Source organism: Anas platyrhynchos, chromosome 12 (genome assembly GCF_047663525.1).
Source record: "Anas platyrhynchos isolate ZD024472 breed Pekin duck chromosome 12, IASCAAS_PekinDuck_T2T, whole genome shotgun sequence".
NCBI lineage: Eukaryota > Metazoa > Chordata > Aves > Anseriformes > Anatidae > Anas > Anas platyrhynchos.
The window spans coordinates 19,495,414-19,514,218 of record NC_092598.1 but is presented as its reverse complement, the minus strand read 5'-3'; the positions used below and the strand labels follow the sequence as shown (position 1 = coordinate 19,514,218).

The 18,805-nt window shown below is 37.2% G+C and overlaps 1 long non-coding RNA gene across 1 annotated transcript in view; it reads right to left on the bottom strand.

Annotated features, from left to right (window-relative positions):
• Positions 1-18,805, bottom strand: part of LOC101804338 (uncharacterized) — a 350,024-nt gene that overhangs the window by 21,623 nt on the left and 309,596 nt on the right. Inside the window, exon 6 of the long non-coding RNA XR_011812257.1 lies at positions 2,628-2,693. This is a non-coding gene — a long non-coding RNA (uncharacterized lncRNA). The remainder of the gene's footprint in view (positions 1-2,627; positions 2,694-18,805) is intronic.

Genomic DNA, 18,805 nt, shown 5'->3' with positions numbered 1-18,805 from the left:
GTCTTGTAGCAAGATCCCAAGACATGAACGAGGAAAGCTGTGCAAAGCAGAATTTACCTCTCAAACTGTTCTAAGCTCATTGAATCCCCAACGGGACAGAAACCAGGAAAAGGCAGTTAGGTATTTTTGGTGTTTCTAGGATGGCAATACTGCCTTCAGCTACAGATTCATACCAACACAGTGATTGTCAAACCTTTTGGGCTTTGATTTTTCAGAGATGATCTCACAGCTCTACTGAAGTACATTCCTGTGCTGTGGGTGTTGTGGTTGACACAGTGAAATTGCATTTGCATCCAAACCATCTACATTTAAAGTAGTTTTTGTTCCTCTGCTTCTCTAGGATGTGTCTCCACACAAGAGCAGTTCCAAGCATAAAGTTTGGTTTGGATGTCTAGAGCAGAGAGCCTCCCTGAACACTAGGATTCAAGACTGCTAGTATTTGCCTAATGTATCTTGATAAAATGTTATAGTAGATTCAGATTCAAGTGTTTGTAAAAATCTATTTACCTTTGTGTTGGCCCATTATTATTTCAAGGCCCAGTCCACTCACTTGTTTTTGATGTTAGAGTTCAGACACCAAAATTACTGATTACAGTTTCTGATTTTTCAGACAGTGTTGCATTTTTTTAAAGCAATTTTAATTTTAAAATGCAATGTATCATTTATGTAGAACTGGCAACAGCATGAATGTAAAGCTAAAAGAAAATGATCAGACCACATAAAGTTAATAATGTGGTACTAGCAAGAACATTTAATTGATTTACAGTGCAGCTCAATATATAAGCACTGTACTATGAGTAAAGCTATAAGGTAGCCCATTAGTTCTTAGTGGGCCTCCTCAAGAGCTCCATTCACAATCCTATTAATTAGATTGGGTCCTTCAGTGTCTACCACTCCTATTTAAATCACTTGTTTCCCATTATGCTGTGTACTATGCACTGCAAGCCCATAAAATCAGGTATTAATATTTCTATCAGTGAGGCTTCTGGAAGTCAACTTTAATTATCATAGGTGAAATCTTCCTAATCCTTGCAAACAAAAATGATTAAAACACAATGAAGTAGTGACTCAAGGAGGGATAGTGTTAAACACTGGTATATGTTATGTCCAAATATCATAAAGTTTATTCCTCTCAGTAGGAAAGAACATTTGATCTATATATTTCTTTTAAATGCCAGAAAACGTGACATATTTTTTAAAGTAAATTCAGATACTGCCTTGATAAATTTAAGAGCCTTTCAAGTTCTTTAAATACTGCATTTTTCATCATATACCTTCTAGACTTTGTGATCCAGTTCATGTGAAAAATAAGACAGACTATATATATGGCTAAAACTGATGGCAATATTTGCTAAATGTGCCACATGCACAAAATAATTATATAAAATTACATTTAATTATTTTTAACAGTTAGCTATTCACTCAAATTAAATACTTCAATATAAAATGAATGATTACATTATTTAATGTCAGGCTCCTCACTTATATTTGAGAATGGCTTTAATTTGCAAAGTAATATTCACAGATTATCAAACTCAGCTTCAACAAATAAAATAAAGCAAACAAGATAGGCTTAAACAATAATAAAACAATTACAAATCAGATGCTGTCTACATGCCTGTGGAATATAAACAGCTGTTTCCTGTTCTTTTCTTTTTCTTTTTTTTTTTTTTTAACATGCTACAATTAAATGTCCTTAACAATTTGACAAAATAATTTTATAACAATTTAAAATATTGCCTGTAAATAAATCTGACAAGCAATGAAGAAAAGTGTTCTTGGTACCATTTCAAATCATACTTGTTTTTCCACACAAACAACAAAATTTGGAATTTCAGTTTTAAACATTATCGTCTATGATTTGTGATACCTAAAAGAATACGAGAGAACAGCAATCTTCCAGGCTGACACCCAGCTCCAGCTGAGGTTCACATATATTTCACTTACATTCACTTGCCTGTGGTTTAGCTCTGCTACTTGTTTTGATTTGAGAACACCACCATAATCCAAAATAACAAAATCCCCTTTCACCAACCATGCTAACTAAAAATATCAAAAATCAACACCATGGAATCCAATGCCTCTCATACACACACATAGCCTGTTCAGGGGATCCAACCTCACAAATTATCTATCAGATTGGGATTTAGAAAAAAGATTAACAAGTGATGCTGACAGTAAGAACTTTCATATTACATTATATAGAATACAAAAACATAAACAAACATCACCAAAGCCTTATATTATGGTATAAATCCTCCAATGGACAGTATTTAAATTTAAAACAAAGCAAATCTGCACTGGCAATTTATCCCAGGTAGGTATTAGTACACTTCTTGTGCTGCCTTGTGAAACAGATGGTGCTTGTTGCTCTTGGGTCAAGAACGTTGCCTCTCCGGTACCATTGTTTTAATTGTCTCCCATCTTATACTGTTTAAATCCATCTTACTGGGACATTGTATGCAACAGAGAGAGAAATGAAATAATTTAATTTCATCACTTAACACAGAATTTTTATCGCTTAAATGAAAACAGGATTTCAATTACAGTGAAATCCACAATTTGTTGGGTCAGCACCATGCTAAAGACAACTAAATCTTGCACATGAGAAGGAGGAAAATGCTTACCGTATTATCTCTGAATTATAGGAGAAGCATTGCTTCAACTCATTGCTGGGCAGCATTTAGGAAATCCTAAAAAGATACAAATTGAAAGAGATAAAAAGCTATATCCTGCTATGAAGTTTAATGTGAAATTCACACAGATGCCAACAGAGAGCTCTCTGTCACAAAATGGCAGGTTTGAAGCCAAATGCAGAAGTGTTAATGATACCTGGAAGATTATGTCAGCTTTTGAGATTCTAAAATTAAAGAACCTCACAGTAGGGGCTACTATGAAAAGTTTGGTTACATTTGCAAATGATGTATATTGAAGATGTAAATTAAGGTGTACCTTAATCTACTATCCCTCTTAAAGTCAATGAAAATCAATCTGTTGAAAAAAGTCTTACAGTTTCTCTCCAGCTATAGCATTATTAAGCAAAGCACCAAGCAGGAATAGAAAATAAAAAATACATCCTAGTAGCTGGCAAATCTCCTTTACACTGTATACTAGTGCCACAGCTTCGTATGGGTACATATTTTGCTGTACCCATATTTTCACATTTAACTGTAGTTCTTTTGCACTATCTTTGAAAATCTCTGGTACTCTTGGAACACATAAAGTTATTAATTGGGTTGTCCAGTCAGGATTGAGTCTGAAGGGTTACTCTGTATTTCCATATGCTATGTCTTATATCAGAAGTATGCAGTGCTCTATTTCTGTAATTGCGTTGTTCAGGAACACTGAAGAACTGTTGGATTGAACGTGTATCTCTTTACAGTACGTCAGTCAAGGCCTCTAAATATAACATTAAACTTCAGCAGCATTCTCGCAGGGCAGTACTTCTTAGTAAGCACTTATGGATGGATTTGGGAGGCTGTAACTGCAGTGAAGAGCCAAGGCTACTCATACTATTGCTGTGACAACAAAGAAGGTCTAGGACTGCTTACCCCAGCTGCTGTGCCTTTTTAGGAGGCAGCATGAGCTGTTTTAGAGCTTCAAGAAAAAGGCATAGACCTTGAATTAGTTTACATAATCATTCTGATACTGCTGAAATCTATATAACACTGATGAGATATTTCATTTATTCCATTCGGGTGGAAGAATCTTGAAGTCTGGAGTGGTTTGTATGATTTCATATGCTTCCCACTGTCACCTTTCACCTTCAGCAAAATCATTTACTGTCTTTTACTCTACTAGTTTATTAATTTGATCAAGGGCAAAGGATATGTAGCGTGTTCCACCAGTTAATAAAGTTTATAAAGCACTAGGGGATCTACTTGGATGAAAATCATCATAGAAATGCAAGACTTAATCAGACCAAAACCAGCCTCTAATGCCAGAGAGATGTAAAACTCATTTAGAAATTAGAAAGGGTGGCTGAGCAAGCAGCCAAAATTGAAAAATTGCATTATGAGACGTAGGTACAAAGGCATTTAACTTAAGTTAAAGTTAGTCTTTTAAGGTTTAAAAAGAAAATACTGCGAAATGCACCTGACTTGGGTAGATGGATGGATACTCGGAAGCAATGGATGTATTCTGCTGATCATAAGAATTTACAAATGGGCAAATGGGAGATATGTCACATTCGCCCAGAAGATTTGATACAATGAAAAATATTTAAACATTGGATATTTTAAACTCTATTTAAATTTATTTAACCTCTTTAAACTCTTTAAATTTATTTAAACTCTATTTATATTTAAATTCTAACATTACAAGGTAGGAATTACAATAGAAGTGACAAAAATAGAGACCTTTAAAAGAGCACTGTGTAATCCAGTGATCATTGAAAGAGTAACCTACAAGCCAGTCAGAGCAGATGCACTAGATGCATGGTTGTATGATTGGAACAGGTCTGGACTACCAGACATGCGTAGAAAGCAACTTAGTAGAAACATATCCATATGTATAACATCATTTTCTTAATGTCAATAAAGTATTAACATTCAAAAGGAGCATACAAATAAAACACTAACTTTACTGCAGTTGGTAAATTCCCTGGCTTGAGTTTTTGGTAAACAAATTGGGTAATGGAACAAGTGTTATTACAGTGCCATCTAGTGCAGACAAGGCATTTGAGTGAAGATGGCTGATGGGAGAAATGTCTGCAGTCACACCAACATCACCACTTGCCCCAGGAAGGGGAAGCCACTGCTCTGGGAGCTAGAGAGGCCATCCTGCTTTTTGCTCAGATTTAGGGGATCCAGCTCAGAGAGCAATTAGCAAAGTATTTCTATTATTGTATTTGGGTGAATTGTTGCTCTGAGGATCAGCATCATGCATTTCGCATTTTCAAGTATCTAGATTATGCGCTGGACTACCCTTCTTCATTACAGTCATTTGCTCCTCCCTCAGTCACACAACAGAAAAGAGCTTTGTGCTGACAAACAAAAAGTGTTCTGAACATGAGAAAAATAAAAGGCTGATTTGCCTGAGTGAGAAAAAGCTATGGTCAGTTTAACAAATGATAGTCAGCAAAATGCTCGCAACAATTCCCAGTTCATACATGGTGGTACTTGGGCTCTTTCCAGCATTGTACTGGCCGGCACATTTTGAGATGTGATTGCAATTGTTCACAGATAGAGGAAGCCCGTTTCTCTCCTGGTATTTCAAAGACTGTCAGGGTGGTTGATGCATCATGTGACAGACTTTAGAATCTACCACACAACGCTCACAGTTAACCTCACATTGTGAGATACAGTGGTTAACTGCCAGTGTTACAAGGTAGATTCTAAAGCCTATTCTAGGCTTGTTTCAGGCTCTGCTCAAACTGTCTGACTGGCTCTTGCTCTTCGAGAGGGCTGTGTTGGCTGCCAGAGAGCACTGTGATCTGCCCTGCCTCAGGTACAAGCAGGCACTGCATTTTCTGCAGAGACTTGCAGGGAGGTGGTCCAGGAGCACTTCCAGCATCACTGGTCCAGCAGCTGGGAATCCCCACGTGGCTGGTCTTGTCTCCACTACAGGTGGGTGAGCACAAAGGGCCTAGAACTAGCTGCAGGTTTGTACTGCTCCTGACTCTGGCCACATTGCTGTACCAGCTACTTATTAGGCATACAATTGTTGGATACAGGAGGGTTTACAAGTTTAAAACCCTGAATGTATTCAGGAATAGCCCAAGGCAAGAAGGAGGCATCAGAAAAACAAATTCTAAATTGGGTTTGGGTGCTTGAAACTATCATCCAGGGGAAAAAAATACAGCACCCGTGTTCTTGCCCAGCTACTTAGATGGTCCACATACAGAGGTCCCACATAAATCCCAAACCCTTTGTTTTGCCATTTATGGTTCCCTGGAGTCATATTACAATAGCTTTGATTAAAACACAAACCAAGTGAGTAATTGCAGGCTTTTTAATTTTACAGTGTCAGTTTGTCATAGTAATGGATATGTTGGAACATGAAAGTCTCTTAATGAATTAAAGGAAATGCATATTTAAAAGAACTTAAAACTGCCCATGACCAGCAACCTCATACACTCACACAAAAATAAGAGGGGGAGAACAACTTTTCTTGTCAGTGATGCAAACTCCCGATAAAAATGATGACCAGTATGTCCTACTGACTGCAGCTCTCAAAGTGCCCTGTGGCTTCATTGAATGCCATTGAGCAGAACTTCTGTGTACTTATTTTGAACAGACCCTTCCATTCAAACATACCAATAATGATGCAAAAAGTTATTTTTACCAAAGTGTCAAACAGAAAATATAAAGAAATAAAGAATAAAAGACAATGCTGAGTTAATATTTTTTGTCCCCTCCAACACATTACATCTAATCTTAAAAGAAGTGATACTTACATCTTAGGGATGTTTGTTTTCCCTTCTGCATGTTGTTTAATGGTATCTCTATGCGTTTCACAAAAGACACAGTGAGAACCATATTGTAGGAGAATGAATAAGTCTAATCATGCTTGGATTACCTCTCTAATAAGCAGAATAAACCCAAGTATCATTGAGGAAACTGATTTTTTTTTTTTTTTTTTTTTTTTTTTGATGCACACTGCAAACAACTAAGAAATCCGTTTTGAAACCTCTTGTAAATAGCAAAATACAGGGCTAAATATTTGTTGTTCTTTAAAGGACAAAGAGCAGAGTAAAATAATCATTAGGAATTGCACAAATACTGCAACAGCTGTATTTGCTGGTAGAAATAATGGAGGGGCCCGCCCCCATTCCACATCTGCTACCAGTCTTTTAAAGCAACAATAGGAAACAGAAAAACCACGATGTCACTGTTACATTCATGCCATAACGTATTTATGTGTCATCGGCAGTACCGCTGGCTATTACTCATCAAGTAATATGTACCAGATTAAACTGAATTTAAAGCAGAGCACCACTTTTTCCTTCCATTTAATGCAGGAAAATTACATGCACATGTGTGCACAAAGAGTGGCAAATGCAGAAATGAATGCAAATTTTGTCCCTTTCAGGGAAGATATTTCTAGGCATTTGGAAAGGAACAGAGCTTAAAAGAATAAATAAATAGAAAGTGAAAGACTAGAAACAACGTATGCTTTTTCTACAAGGCAGGAGAAGAGTTTTCTGCATGGCCTCTCCCAGTGTCTCTTGACTCCTAAAGACTACTGGTTTTGGTGGTCTCCACTTGGTCATGGCAAAGCAATTTCAGCTGAAAAAGGCAGAAAATGGCAACACACTGAGCTGTTTAATGCAGCTAAAACTCTTGCCTAGACTTCCTTGGCAATTTGCCACTTTGTACTGGCAGAATGACTCAAATTTTTTTCCCGATTTTAACTTTAATCCTCAGATGTGACAAGCACCTGCAGTTCATAATGATTAGAATGTGGGAAATATTCAGTAACTCTCCTTTTCCAGCCCTGATATCATAAGCTTGCTCCACACACATTTTAATAGCTGCTAGTTTGCATTCATACACCAGCCTTTTAAGAGCGTATTCTACATTTTTGCTGGAGCTATGCAAGACAAGGCAGGTGGGCAATGGGTGGGGAATGGAAAATAACACATTTTTTGTTCCACATCTTCTTTCCATTGAGCTTCGCCTGCATGGACTAAGCATATTCCGTGAGGATGTCTTTCTGCTATTTTCTTCCACACCTGAAAGCCTTCTTTTTGGATGTGCAGCTCTTTAACAGTGTCAACACCTTTCTACTGTAGTCCCCAAATTTTATTTAAATTGCTATTTACTCACATTGATGACTAAGTTGAATAAGACTCCAATTCAGTAAGTACTTGTGCACCCACTTGATTTTAAGTATGCACATGGCCCACTTGACTTCAGAGAAGTAAAGCAGCATATGGATAAGTGCCGCAGAAGGACTAAGGCTAAACACAAAGTGTTGTTGCTGGATACTGACATACAATCATACATAGTATTGCTTTCTTATGGTAACTAAGCATAACTATTTTCTTTTGTCCACAGGAACATAGACATCTGCACCTCTTACCCCATTTACTCTAAGCAAAACTATTAAGTACAGTATCTGTTAAAATGATCCCTTCACAACCACTGATTTCATAACTCTTACAAAAATATCTCAGTCCCCCAATCATTTTTATTTGGCAAACCACTTAAAATACATAAAGGAAATGAATATATTTGAACAAATTTATCTCCTTTCACTTGTATATGGCTTTCTCCTAAAATCAGTGCTTTTCCCCAAAGCAGTATGTGTTTGATAAGTGTAAATTGATTCTGCTTCCGTTTTTTAGCAGAAGAATATATGTTAAGAAATAAAAACACAAGCAATTGTTCCTCCTGCTTGCTATTCATCTCTTGAATACTGAAAGTCTCTTTATGAATAACATGAATTGATGTTCTTGTCAGTAGCAACAATATTTACAGAATGTATGTTACATTAAAGAGGAAATTGAAAGTAAAGATGTGATTCCACTAAAAGAGACATTGAAACATGCAGACAATCTCACCCTTGCAGAGTCTGTTCACCTTTTGTCAAGATTTGTTTTGCTTAGTATTCATACACCTTTTGTATTTGATGTTCGCTATTTAAATCAGTTATTATCTGTCAAAGTGGGTCTTTGCAAACATGTAATATCAGAAAGAAATAAACAGAAAACTACTATAAAGCATAACAAAAACATGGGATTTTTCATATAATATAGAAAGTTTCCTCTATTCAATTGATGATGTTCCTTGTGGCAAACAGAGAAAAACTGTTCCGTGTTCTGAAACTGAAAAACAAAACCAAAGCAGCTAGTCTGATTCACTAGAGTCTTTCAGCACAGCATAGGAACTACTACAGGCTCTGTTAGTGCAGCTCAGTGCCAAATGCCATCATTAAAATTGACATAGAGCTGAGCATAGTACAGACTATAAAGGTTGCCTCATGTCAGGGAATACAAGAGGAAGTGCCATCTGACTAAATGCATCTCCATGACTTTCAAGCTAGTTGAATGATGGTGTTTTATTCATTCCCAATCTTCTGTTAAAAAAATAATAATAATAAATTAAATTAAATTTTAAAAAGGTTCATTTTTATTATAGTAATTTGTGAACTTGTAAAAGAAGAACAATGCCTTCAGCTCACAGTTCTTAGGGTGGACAAAAAATGATCACATTTTGTGGAGACAAACTAACACACCTTAGTCCAAGAGCTTTACTTCCCTACAGCCATTACAAATAGTCGTAAGACAAGATAAAATCCAAATTATGTTTTCTGGCTTCAGTATATAGAAGCACCAACCACCAAAACGTACCACAAACATCCAGTGAGAATCTAGCTTTTTTTACATCATTGAAAACACCTTTTTGAGAAGTCCTTGCTCCGTGCTCCTTGACCAAGAGGATCAGGGAGAGAATTCCAGAGCCAGAGCCATGTGGGCTGTGTATTTTGCCAGCAGTGCCCTTTTTGTCAAGGGGACGCCAACTTGGTCTCAAAGATAGGAGGGAATCAGTTCAGGAGATTGCCTAGGAACCTCAGACAGTAATCCACAAAGAAAGAATTAGATTTTTGTTCCTTGGTTGGGAAAAGGATTTTAAGGAAAAGCACTGGCTTCTAATGGACCCTGCTAAATGAGTATTTGAAAATGATTTGATTGATTTGCTGATACAGACCACTTAACAGAATTTACACAGTAGACATTAATAAAATACACCTCTGACCAACTCCCTTCACCCCCCAAAATACCTAAGCCAAATAAGCATGTAGTGACTAAAATAAGTGAACTAGCAAAGACAACAAAACAGCAATAAAAGAAACAAACAAAACCAAACAAACAAACAAAAAAAAAAGGACACTAGAGAAGGAAGGAAGGTTTATTGTATTTTATTTTATTTCATTTTATTTTGCCACACTATTTCATCAAAAAAAGCTATTTCAATAAACTGCTGTAAATTTAAAAAAATAAAAATCTAATGATGCTGAATAGAGACAGTAGGGTCCATGCTTGAATGGGTAATGATGTCTTTAACAGGTTTTCTGGTTATGGTTACATTCAAGGCAAACAATTATGCAAATAAAAAGAAGTAAAATTCTGTGGAAGAAAATACTTTTCTCATAGGAATGAAAGCTGTATTAATCACACGGATCTGGGGAATTTGGTATTAAGCACTGCTAGTGACAAAAGATAAAAAAACAATTCAAATGCATTTTATTTGTCATATACATCCATTAATATTCTTTTCTTCCAAATTTTACATTTCTCATTTCTTTCCTCAATGAAAGAGGATAATGGCTTATGAAGAGGGAAGGGAAGGAAAGGAAAGCAAAGAAAGCAAATCAAATGGAATTGCAACAGGTAGGCAAAAAGCAAGTCATGCTTCAAGCCAAAACAGCTTCAGAGATTTGAATGGATTTGTATTATCAAATAACTGAAGTACCATGCAATGGTTTTGGATAGATTTACTGAAGAGGATATTTCCAGAGCCAAGTGGAAAATGCAGTTACCAGAAAATATGGATATCATAAGAAATGGTTCTAATTTGTCCATAATAACAAAGTACTTGTGCTATAGATCTAATATCCTATATTTAGCAGTGAAAACAAGACTTGTTTTTGTTGTTGTTTGTATGTTTTGTTTTGGATTGCTTTTTTTTTTTAAGTATGCCTCAAAACTTCACACTTTTCAGAAGCTTCCAGAGTCTCTGTTTCCTAGGCCAGGAAATTAAGAACTCTGTTTCCTAGTCCAGCCTCTGACCTAACACTAACCAGTCCTCCACTAAACCATATCACTGCGCTCTACATCTAAACGTCTTTTAAAGACCTCCAGGGATGGTGACTCCACCACTTCCCTGGGCAGCCCATTCCAATGTCTAACAACCCTTTTGGTAAAGAAGTTCTTCCTAAGATCCAACCTAAATCTCCCCTGGCGCAACTTTAGCCCTTTCCCCCTTGTCCTGTCACCAGGCACGTGGGAGAATAGACCAACCCCCACCTCACTACAGCCTCCTTTAAGGTATCTAGGGAGAGCAATAAGGTCGCCCCTGAGCCTCTTCTTCTCCAAGCTGAACAAGCCCAGCTCCCTCAGCCGCTCCTCGTAGGACTTGCTCTCCAGGCCCCTCACCAGCTTCTCTGGACCCGCTCAAGCACCTCCATGTCCTTCTTGTAGCGAGGGGCCCAAAACTGAACACAGTACTCGAGGTGCGGCCTCACCAGAGCCGAGTACAGGGGGACGATCACCTCCCTAGCCCTGCTGGCCATACTGCTTCTTATGCAAGCCAGGATGCTGTTGGCCTTCTTGGCCACCTGAGCACACTGCTGGCTCATATTCAGCCGACTGTCCACCATCACTCCCAGGTCCTTCTCTGCCTGGCAGCTCTCCAACCACTCATCTCCCAGCCTGTAGCTCTGCTTAGGGTTGTTGTGCCCCAGGTGCAGGACCTGGCACTTGGCCTCGTTGAAGTTCATGCAGTTGGCCTCAACCCATCGGTGCAGCCTATGGTCAAATGGTAGGACTGAAAGACATTAACATGTGCTACTTTTTATGGTAAGTCTGAACTCTAGAGTTAAATGACCCTTAACCAGAGGGATAACTAAAACATGGAAGTGAAGATTCAAACTCACTTTTGTATGAAACTGTTGACATAATTACTCATTATTATGAGTAATAATGACAAGAACCCATTCTGTTCTAGCAGCACTTCTGACAACACTGTTACGAAATTCTACCTTCCTCCTGTTTAGTTCCTCAACCAAGGTGTTCTGTTTCAAACTAAAGTTAGATATCTCTATAAATCCTTTCTTGTCATCAAGCCTACCAACGCACCCAGACATTGGCATCAGAAGAATTAATTTTGCACACCGGATTTGGCCCTTGATTACATCTGGTGTTCTTTCAGTCACGTTGTCATTACTATCAGATAGCTCAACTCTGTCACTGCATCCACACCAATTCCAGGGACTGAACATACCATCCCCTTCGCAGCAGAACTTCTTCAGGTTACACTGTAAGTTGGGACAGTGCTTCTTCCTTGTTTACATAGTCATCTCCCTTTCATTTGCTGCTCGCTGGCCCCTGTATTTAAGTAAACCAATTACCCAACAGAAATGGTATAATAGCCATTGTCTAAACTTACCCAGAGTCCCCAATGATCAGACATCCATACAGTGACACGTATTTGGAAAAGGCTGTTTGCAGGACTTTTCATATAGCCTTGGCAAAAAATGGACATTGTCCAAGAACCATTCTTGCAGCAGAGAACATAATCACTAATTTAGGAAATGTGTTTCTGTTTTATCAAACCCAGTATCTGCTCTATAAAAATATGATTCCCCTCCTACCAAGCTGCTGACCAATATATTCTGTTTCTTTTCACTGAAACTTAGTATCACGCTGTGTTTTCACGTTGAGATGAAAATTGGAAAATAGGTATACAAGTTTATTCTGTCATCTTGACAATCTTTTTTTTTTCTTTTCTTTTTTTTTCTTCCTGTAATATTTTAATTCACTTTCCATACTTCCAACATTAACAACTTCTGACAAACTTTTCTTCTCCCATGAAGATAACATCCTTATAAATGACCTTACACTATGTCTGAGGCTTAGAACATGAATTTATTTCCTTTTATCACTTTGTACTGAAAAGGAAGAAAATGAACCATTATTAAAAAGGGCTTTCCTCCCCTCCTTTTTAATTCTCCGTAGGAATAACAGTTTCTTTTCTTTTATCTCCTCACTCTGAACTACAGGTGCAGTCCTATTATATTGCTTGCTGATGCCTTTGAGCATAATATTTTAGCTCAAACACATTCTTTAAACCAATGAAAATGAAATAAATTAGTACCTGCAGGCAGAATAAATTAAATAAAATGTACAATAATACAATTCTCATATACTTTTCTCTGTACAATAACATTAATATTCTGTTCCTTACATTCAAATACACAATTTTATCCCACTAAAATAAAAATTAATATTTTTATTTTTTACTTTCATTATTAAAAATTAAGATTTGTTTTGAATGACAATATTCAAGAAAAAAAGGTAAAAAAGGTAATGATCTATTTTCTCAGAGAAAAGAAAGGCAGGGGATTCTCATTTACAGTTTAAAGAATTGTACCACATAAAAAAAATACCATTTTTCTAGCACTGAAAACCAAATTTCTTTCTTTACCCACAGAGCAAAACAAAATCAACTGTGGAAAAAGCGATCCACTCTGTTTCACAAATATCTTTCTGCTATGAATGGTGTATTTCTAGGAGCTAGAAGTTTGTACACATCTCGGTCTCTGCTTAAAACATGAATAAGGATTTGAATTTCTGATAAGTAGAGCTAGCCACAAGAAGTAAAGCTGAGCACATATACACATTTAAAATGAGACATTGAATATTCAGTAACATTGTCATTTGCTGTTATTCTAGATAAAATCGGGCTTTGCATCAGTTCTTACTGTGAGGTATTCAGCATTGCCTCCAGCAATCTTGCTTATAGATTTTGAACTATGTGTTGTGAAGCTTTCCCAACTCATCTGCAATAAATAAAAAGCATGTGGAAAAAATGACCGAAAAAGGTCAAACTGCATTAAAATCTCCATACTCAGATAAATAATTGGGAAAATAAGCTTTTTGACAATTGCTTTTTCCATGGTACCAACAACCTAATCTGTGTGATAGCAATAATTTTTATTTTTATTTTTTATTTTTTTTAGTAAGTAATAAGGTAACATTAGTGTCATGAATGGCGTGAATGGCACTAGGTCTATATCAGGCAGTAGTCCCAAGGGATACTCCAGTGTTGGCTCAGCTCTCTCTTCCTCCAAATTGTCTAAAAGGAAAGGGGTTCGTGTACCTCTCAGAACTCATTTTTCCTTTGGGGAAAAAAAAAAAAAAAAAAGCTTTCAGACTTTTCCTTGCTTCTTTCAGCATGAAATCTATTTAGTTACTTTACTCTGTCCCAGCCTCTTGGCACTTTATGATTTTCCATGTATTAGTGAGGCATCCAGAGGAAGCACAAAAAGGCCTCCAGAAGAGGCACAAAAAAGCAAAGCAATTTGCCCAACCTGCCTGCAAGCCCACAAGTTTCTCAAACTCCAGCCCAGTGCCATAAGCAATAGACTATCCCCTGGCTTTCCAATAGCTACGAATCCAGAGCATTCTTCAAATGTTCATTTTAACTTCCCTTTGAGCATACTTAAAGCTGCCCATAAGAGAATTCTGAGCAGACTCAGCTGACCAGAGTTCTGCAGAGCCCACGGACAATAAGGCTGGAGAGAACCACGATCTCCTGCTGGGCACCAGTGCACAGCATTCGTCACCCTGCTGCAGAGCGAAAACCAGCAAACACATCCCGGCAACAAAAAATCAGTGGCGATCACATGTTCACTTGCAGGCCCCTGATTAAACCTCAGACTTGGAAGACCTACCTTGTGGATGGAAAAAAACAGTTGCTTTTATAAGCTACTTTTAAACTTTTTGGTGGGGGCAGTCTTTTCAAAGACCTGTAGAAGCATATGCTATTTCAGATGATGTTATGTATAGAACATGCATGAACCCACATTTTTTCCCCAAGGATTTGAAACATTAAAAAGAAAAATTATTTTGTCTTCTTTTTGTTTTAATTGGAATTGTCTGCCCCCCAGCAGGTGGAAGGACACTGCCTGCAGGAGCCTTTTTGTTGGCTAAAAAACTTGGTTTATATAATCAGTTTTATAATTAGTGAGCTCTTTGCTATTAAAAGGAACTCATTACTGCTATATTTTGCTGATTGATCCCTACTCATGAAGCAATTTAAAAATGTAAAAAGTATTTTGTGAGCCACTTAAAATAAAATTTTTAATATGAATATTGGGAAAATGTAACTGACAGTTGTCTGACTAAACTCCAATCTATAATTCTCTAGCAGTCCAAGCAAATCTTCATGGAACTGGAAAATGAAAATAATTACATCAAGTCACATATAGTTCTCCACTACTTGTCAGATTTCCTCTGCTCTCACAGTGGAAGGGTTCTGTTACATCTCGTAAGTACTCATCTCAAGTTCTGTGACATTTTCACCTGGTCTTGCAGTCAGACAAACAAAATGACCAAGTTTGTATAAAAGTTCTGGAAAAAAAAAAAAAAAAAGATCAGATTCCTCTGGATGACTACACAACATGCAGTCATGCCGCTCTTTTCCCTGAGGGCTCCGAGGAGGCTTGTTATGTTCATGAAGTTCTACTATTCACACGGAGAGATACTTTTTTGATAAGCAGTTGAAAAGAAAATCACCTTTGCTCAAAATTAATGATTACCACAGATCTGAAACTATTATAGAATGACTTACTCCAACTTTGTACTCTCTGCCAAATTTTGTCATGCCTCAAACAGAACTGATAAATTATCCAACAATTTCTAATATTGAAATGCAAGGAGGAGGGAGAAGAATGAGGGAGAGGGGACAAGAGGGTGGACACGTCAAATGCTCATAGGATTTTGCTTATTCAGGTATATTTCCAGTGAAATTCTGCTTCCAATGAAGGCAACATACAACTCAATGAGCTCAATAGTGTCAGTAAGTATTTCAGTCTCGACCTACTCCATCTCCTCGTGCTTCCACAAGGCAGCCTGTCCCTTTCTCCCTGACCAGCTCAGGTGCCACCTCACAGGCTAGCTCTGGCTCTGAGGCTGACCCCATTTTTCACAGCACTGAAAAAAAATTGATTCTTCCACTGCTCCAGTAATCCCATCTGGCATTTATAGGCACTATTACAGTGCCAGATCATTTTACAAACTGCAATGACATCACTGGTAACTGAAATGGATACTTGTTTGACAGAGATCATAAGTAACCATGGCTGGCCCAATTCACTTGCCATTAAAGTAAAAAGCTGACATCAGCGAGAGCTGGGTCAGGCCCTAAAATGAAGCAGCACGGTCACACAATGCTTACAATAGGAAGGGAATATGTATTTCAACTCAGATGTTCATGACAATTAAGGCAAATCACTGTCCTGGAGTCATAAGGACAACTATATCATTGTTCATGCACTTCTGTAGAAATTTGGTGGGAACTTTATGTGGACAAGGGATGCCCACAATTTATTCAAAGAGTTTTCATTCTGTGCTCCCACAGACATGCTCTCCTGCCAGCATAAGTACAATGAATGTGCTCTTTCAGAGCAATTCCTTCAAGATAATTAATTACAATATTTAAAGTTCTGCTTCCCTACTCTGTTCTCTCCCATTTCCTTTTTTTTTTTTTTTTTTTTTGTAGAGGAAAGGATTGTGCTATTTCAGCTTTTGCTCTTGTTTCTTCAGTGCATTAAGTATTTTAGGGCTACTCTTTCCTCCTTCCACACAAATGAGTACTTAAAACATTTACTTTAAGAAATTTATTCTCTATTTCTTGCTGTGGAAACAACTCTTATTGAATATTATTTTATCACTTTTAATTGCTTCCTTAGGTCAGGATGCTGCTACCAATATGCCTATACTTACTGTGTTCATTAATTTAAGCCTTTTACAAAAGTTATATGGCAAATCACATTTTTTTTTTTTTCTCCTGGAAAGGGAAGTCATGGTAGATAGTGAGATGAATTATTAATCAGCATTAACCCAAAGGAGAAAAAGCAACAACAACAACAAAACTCACAACCACAAGAAGCATCTTAAAGACTCGAGTGCTCAAGTGAATGAATTTATACCTGATCATATTTTTACAGCAGAAGTTTTCTTAGGAAATTTAAACATAAGGAGACGGATGCCTACATCCTCAGAGCTACTGAGGTCCCTTATTTTCATTTCAAGACAAAAAATAAAAACTAAAAAATGCAACCAAACAAAAAAGAAAATCAACATATGTAAAATTAAAGGAAAAGGGAAAAAAAAAAAAAAAGAAAGAGAGAGAGAGAGAACAAAGAACAATCTCCGATGTGACACAGAAAGACCTATATGAAAATAAAGACCATAGACAGCTCTTGCAATTATTAAATTCCAGGTAGTCTGTTCACAAATGTACAGGATCCTAAACCCAGTAAGATACGTTGTATCACCTTCAGATTTCAGTTGGTGCAATCAAATGTGCACTTTATTATTTCCTGCATTTTATTAAAAAATATGAAAAAAGTACATAAAAAAAAAAAGGAAAAAAACAGTGCTTCTCAATCCTACACATTTATTACATGGATCATAGGGGAGAGCTCATATACATCCATAAACTGATTTATAGTCTCTTCTGCAAAGAGAAAAACCCAGTCCAGAATTGCTTTGCAAAGTCATTCACCGATCTTGTACTTGCTATGTTTTATGTAAAGCATAAAACTAACTTTTAACTCCATCTAATAACATTACTTTTGTCTTTTTATCCTGTACTTGGGAAAGTACATTTGGACATAATACCATAACTATCACACTGTTGCTGAACTTTCCGCCAGAGAACAAAGTTAGTATGCAGGACTCTATGCAAAGAGTTCACCTGTTTCTATAAATAAAATTAATTAATTAAAATTTGCATAACAAATCACAATTGGGAAGCAAACTCCCCAGATTAATTCTAACTTTGCAGAAATAATGTTCAAAACCAGCCAGGCTGAGCAACATCAGCAAACCTGAAGCGGAGTAGCAGTGGTAGCAGCCAGCACGCATGAAAGGAAACCTAGGAGCACAAAGGAAATCATGAGCTACATCACGATAATTGATCAGTGTAAGAAAAAGCAAAGCCAAGAGCATATAAAATGCATTTTCCCTGAAATCATCCTTTCCAAGAATCAAAAGCAGAAGGGGGACACCAGAGATCAGAAGGGACAAGTCAGCTGAAGAGTCCTGCTTCTGTGGGAACAACAAGCAGGTCATTCTTCTGAAGATGTTGGGAAGAAGTATGTCATGCCAGCTGATAGAAGGAGATTAAGGAAGAAGTCAGTGAGTTTTCTTTAAATCCACAAAAAGGAATTGACCAAAAGAACAATTGCAAAATAAAAATGGCTCCTCTCCTATGTACCCCATGTTAACTTTGTGCCAGAGTTTGTTTGTTTGTTTTATTAACGAGTTATTATTCCAGAGTAATAGGACTTTTATTACCAAGTAAGTCTACACTGTCAGATGAACTTATTTCCTCTTTCATCCATGGGTTTTTATCTCATGGACCTTGTGGACAGAAGTCAATCTTTACCAACAGGCTGAGTGTCAAAGCTGTCTCCAGCATGGCTGACAAAGCAGTGATGTGGCTGCTAGGAGCTGTAGTTTATTTTTGAGAGGTTTCCACTATGGCACTGTTGTTAATTTTCCTGAAGAGACAAACCCTGGAAAAACATTTCAGTGAGGTTTATGCTGAGGCTTTCAAATGAGGCTCTTAAAGAACCAAACAGCATCATCTTGTGCAATGTTTAAAAGCTTCTCTGCTTATAGTGTCCTCAGAGTGAAATTCAGAAAATATAAAGCAACATTTTAGTACGCCCGGTTTTTCCTGTAACCAACATACTTGCTCATACTTGCTGTGTCTGTCAAAACATTGGCTGAAGTGGGCCTGGACAGAATAAAAGACGACGTTTTTGTTCCAAAGTAGTATTTATTTCAAATTTAGATAAGGAATAAATTATTGCTGGCCCTGCTACAGTTTTCATGCTGTATTTTCATACCATTCTCGATACAAATGAAGCTGGTGTTATTTTTTGGAAATTTTCTATGGAGGACATGAAGCTGCCCCACATAAGCTAATGATGACAAAGGGACGTATCAGTCTGAGATTAGTGGAGCTGATAGCTTTAACCCTACACTGCTTTCATTCTGGACTGTGAACTGTCTGCCAACATTTTGCCTGCTCCTTTGGCACCTTTTTATACTCTTAATTTTCAG